The sequence below is a fragment of the Letharia lupina genome (genome assembly GCF_014066315.1).
Source record: "Letharia lupina isolate WasteWater1 chromosome Unknown contig_19, whole genome shotgun sequence".
NCBI lineage: Eukaryota > Fungi > Ascomycota > Lecanoromycetes > Lecanorales > Parmeliaceae > Letharia > Letharia lupina.
Window position 1 is genome coordinate 516,524 of NW_023502988.1, and position 6,000 is coordinate 522,523.

Below are 6,000 nucleotides of genomic sequence, written 5' to 3' on the forward strand. Positions count from 1 at the left end.
ATTTTAATATTTTTAAGCTTAGCTCTATCTTATTCTTTTATATATATTAATATATTTAATTAAATAATAGAATTTAAGATTAAAATTTTATAGAATAAGAATAAATATAATTAATTTTAATATTATAGAAGAAATAATAAGTTTTCTAATTATTATTCTAATTATAATCTTATTTCTAATCTTTATAAAACTTCTTTTAATAATCTAGCGAATTTTTTAAATCTAGAATAATAAAAGAAATTAAAATTCAAATACTTTATAATCGCTTAAATATTTTATAATATTTTTTATTTTTTTATAGAAGCTATTATATATAAGCGATATTTTTTAATAATTAAAAGATATTATAATATTTAAAAGTATTATTTATTAGTATTATTTTATATTTTAATAATAATTTTTTATATAAAATATTTAGAATATAAGTTTAAATAAATTTAATTTAATTTTAAAAAAGATTTTAGTATATTAAATTAGATTAAAAAAGTTAATAATATTTTATATAAAAATTTAATTAATAATTATAATAATTATATTAATAAAGATAATAAGCTTATAGCAAGTATTTTCATAAATTTATTATTCATAAATTTATTAAGATATATCGTTAATACTCTATAATATATAAAGAGATAATCGATAAACTTATAATTAGAGAAGAATAATAATAATAATTTTAATTTTAATAAAAAGATTTAGAATAATTTAAGAAGCGAATTTATTTATAAATAATTAATAAATTTAATTAGATAGAGATAGATTTAAGATATTTAAAAGAATCGAGATAGAGTAGAATAGAAGAGAGATAAAGAATTTAAAAGAAGAATAAATATAAAGTTTATTAAGCTTATTTAACGCGTTAAGATAAATATATAAATAAAGATAATTATAAAAGTTTATTTTTATAATATTTAAAGATTATTAAGCTTATTTAACGCGTTAAAATAAATATATAAATAAAGATAATTATAAAATTTTATTTTTATAATATTTAAAGATTTAAAATTTAGAATATTCTTTTATATTATAATTTTAAAAAGAAGAATAAAGACGCTTATAGTTTTAATTATTATTTTAATTATTACTATTAATAAAAAGATAAATAACTATATTAAATTATTCTTTATAATTTCTCTCTTTTAATAAAGAAAATAAATATATTTTATATATCTTAATCGAATTATTCTATAAATATAGAAATCTTAATTAGAATATCTTATATATTAGTATATATAAAAGAATAAGATAGAACTAAGCTTAAAAATCTTAAATTTATATATGTAATTAATTATAAATTCGAGTTCGCTACGCTCTTTAATTAGATCGACTAAGTTATCGCGGATAAATAAATTAGCATTCGTAACCATTAAAATCTCGCCCTCCCGCGCCTTTCTTATTAAAAAAATAGATATATATTATTAACACATAGAATAACTTTTTTATTTTCTATTAAAATTTTAGAATTTTTTTTTAATTTTTTAACGCTGTTTACGCTTTCCGAATTTTTAAGATTTTTAAAATTTAGTCTTATAATTATTAAAGCGCAAGGAATTTAAATATTACTTATTAAAGTTCGCTCGATAGTCGAATAGCTCTAATTAGATATACATTATTTAATTTTAGAATAACTTTTTTATTTTCTATTAAAATTTTAAGATTCTTTTTTTAAGTTGTAGAATAAAATTCGGGCTTTTAGATAAAAAAAGAATTATTATTAAAATTTAATTCTATAATTATTAAAATATAAGGAGTTCAAATATCGCTTATTAAAGTTCGCTTACTAAAGATCGCTTATCTACTTACTCGATAGCCCTAATTAAAAAAATTATTATAAATTTAATTTATAGGCCTTTACTCGTTATTTTATAATATAATATTATAAATATATTATTTTATAATATATATTATTAAGATCTTAAATTTATATTTAAAAAAAAAGATATAGTATTCGATCTTATTTATACTATACTCGAGTACGATATAATATTACTTAATATAAAATATCTTATAGAATATATTATATCTTTAAGACTAGTATCTCTAATAAAGCTTATTAACTATATCGCGTATTATCTATATATTATAAAGTCTATATAATATAATTTAAATTTTATAAATTAAATTTATAATCGCTATAATATAATATTATAAAAAGATAAGATAGCTAAATAATACTATAATTACGAAAAAATTAAAATTAATATATTTAAAATAGATATTAATTAAAAGATAGATAATATAAAATAAAATTATAAGAGCGTTAAAATAAATATAAATAATTCGATTAATCTTAGCGAGTATACTATTTATCAAATTCTTTACGTATTAACGCTAAAAATTTTAAATCTTATTAATAATTATAAAGAATTTTATTATTATAATATTTAGTATAATAATATAATCTCTATAGTCTTATAATAAATTACTATTAATTATTTAATCGCTTTATATATATATAAAATTTAGAGAATAATTATTATTTATATATTTATCTTAGCGTCTTTAAAAAGTAAAAAAATCGATTTTTAATTAAATTTATATTATAAATAATATTTAAAGTTAACTTATAATACGATATAACTCTTTCAACTAAAACTCGATAAGACTCTAGAAATCGACGGGATATCGAGTTAATTTCTACGAATGATAACGAGAAAACTACTATTATAGTTTATCTATCTCTTTTAAATTTATTTAAGAAAAGAATATTACTCTTAAGAGTTTAAGAAAGTTAATATAATAATATTAAAAAAGATAAAAAAAGATAGTTATATAGAATCTAAATTATATAGATTAATAATCTTATTAAGTATATTAAAGAAAACGCTTAAGATAATAATAGTTATATATCTAAGTAATTATATAGAATATAATAATTTTTTTTTTAAATAGATAGAAATAAGAAGAAAGAGATTTATAAAAATAATATTAGAAATAATAATCGAAGTAGTATATATAAGTAAAGGCCCATAAATTAAATTTATAAAGTTTGATTTTTCTAAGTTAAATCGAATTTTAGCTCTAGCTCTAAATATAAATCGAACTCTAATCGCTTATTATACGTTTTTAATTTATTTCTATTATTACGAAATTAATAAAGAAGATAAAAGCCTTAATTCTAAGTTAAATTGAACTTTACTTATTTTCTATATAATATTTAATTTATTTAATTTACTTCTATTACTATAGATCGCTAATTAATTATATTTTTATTTAAAAAAGAAGTATTTACTTAATAATCTTATTCTTAATATATCTTATTAGTCGAGTAAATTATCTTTTTAATAGATCGTTTAAAATTATAATTAATAAATTAATTTTATTAATAACTCAATTTAAGGCTATATAGAGTTAATTATAAATAAAGATTTTAAAATATAAATATAGATCGATCTACTATAATAATTAATTTTAGATCTTATTAATTATTATATTAAAGATTAATTAAATTAGAAATTAAATACGTCGAAAGAGAGTATATAGATCGTTTAAATTAGGCGGAGCTAGAGGGATATATAATATATAGTATCGTTTATTATTATATTTATCTTTAAGAATATAGTAATTAAGTATTTTAAATCTAATATACTTAATTTATAGACGTATTCTATTATATAGATTTATACGCTATTTTAAATTTCTTAATAATATTATTATATAATTTTATTTTAATTTTAAATAATAGAGTAAAAGTAAGATTAATTTAAAGGTATTTATTATTTTAGTAAGTAGAAGAAAGCTATCTTTTTTATTAATAACTTAATCTTTATTATTATAAATAATTTTAGTTTTAAAAAACTTATTAAGAATTTAACTATTAAATCGAGTAATATTCTTATTAAGAGTATAAAGAATTATTTTAAATATATAGAAATTAGCTATTTAATATAGATTAAGATTATTATAAATAGTATTAATTAGCTAAATAATAGAGTTATTTAATAATTACTCGATAGACTAATTAATAATTTCTTATTCTTTAAAGCTTATTAAGATATTATTATTTATATCTAATAGTTTTTAAGCGAATTTCTTTATATTAGTCTAGTCTTAATTAATTAAATTAAGATTTTAAAGTCTTATATTTTCTATTAATTTAAGAATTTAAATATAATTTTAAAGATAGAACGTTTTTAATATAGTTTAAACGATATAATTTAACTTAATATTCTTAATAATTAAAAGAATTTAATAAAAGTTATTATAGAAGTATATAACTATACTATTAAAAGAAGTAAAATTCTTTTAAATATTTTAGAGTATATAATTAATAGTCTCGATATTATAGCGATTTTATATAAAGATCTTATCTTAGAAAATAAGCTTAATTATCTCTAATAATTAAGTTAAATTAGATTTTATTAATATATTATAATTAGATTAAGTAATAGTATTAAAGAATATTTTAAAGCGAGAATAAGTAATAATATTATTTTAAAGAAGAATAAAAGTAATATTAGATAAAGTTATAGTAATAACTATTTTAGAGTTATTTTATATTTTTTATAATATAATATTCTAAAGTATAATCTTATTAATATCTTTATAGTTACTAAAAAAGAAGAATTAATTATTAAAATAAGAGATTACGTTTTAAATAGCGTTAGTTATAATAATTTAATTATTATTAAAACTCGCTTATATCTAATTTTAGATATTAATTTAATAACTATATACTTCGCGTAGAAGTCGATTTTAATTATTAATATAATATTATTTATAGTTTTATTAAATCGCGAATAGATTAAAGTTAATAGTAAGATTAATATTCTTTATAGAGTTAATATTTTTTTTAAGTAAATTTAAATTAAATAAAGATAGAAGTCTTTAATAATAATTTATTTATATTATATATCGTTTAATAAAAAGAGAATATAATATTAAGTTTAAAGAATATAAATAAGATTATTAGATAATTTAAATAAAGAATAATAAATATTAATTAAGAAATATATATAAAGTACGAGAGAAGAATTAAATTATTTATAAATAAAAAAAGAAAAAATATATCTAGCGCGAAAGGTTTTAGTAATTAAAAAAAGAATATTATATTAAAAAAAGTCGCGATATTTTAAAATCACCGTTAGCGCGATAATCTTCTTATTCTATAATTTAAAATACTTTAACTTATTAAAGAAATTATTAAAAAAAAATATCTAGCGTAAAAACTTTTAGTATATAAAAAAAGAAATATTATATTAAAAAAAGTTATAATATTTTAATATTATTATTAGCGCGATAAGCTATTTATATTATATTTAAAATATTTCTATTTAATAAAAAAGAAATTATCTATATATCTTAATTTATAATTATTTTATAGATCTAGAGAGTTATTAAATTTATATTATAATAGAATTATTATAAAGAGATCTTATAAGTAATATTCTCTCTTTTAGATCGCTACTTTATTTAATACTTAATCTTATTTAATATTATTATAAAGTAAGTCTCTTATTATATAGATATTATAATAGAAAAAAAAGATATTATTATCTATTATATATAAGTCTTTAAAGAATATAGAGTTTAATATATTTAGAAGAAGATATCGTAGATAAAAGAGTTTTTTAGTATTCGAATTAATATAGTATATTCTTTTAATAATATTTCTATATCTTTAATATAAACTTTATTTAAATATAGCTCGCTTATTCTTTTTTTAGATATATTATATTAATAGATTAATATAGAAGAAATCTTCTATTTATCTTCTTTATTAATATTATTAATTTAACTAAAAGAAGATTATTAGCTTAATCTAATATTTATATTCTATATCGACTATATAAAATAAATTATTATTATTATTAAATATTATATTATATTAATTCGAAAGATAAATAAATAACTATTCGATAGAAGAATTATAATTATATAATTTAAAGTTAAATATTCTTTAATAGACTTTCGTAGAGTCTATTTACTATACGTTTTAATACTCTTAAATCTTATTTATCTAATCTAACTCTATATCGTTTTAATTTATATCGCTTTTAT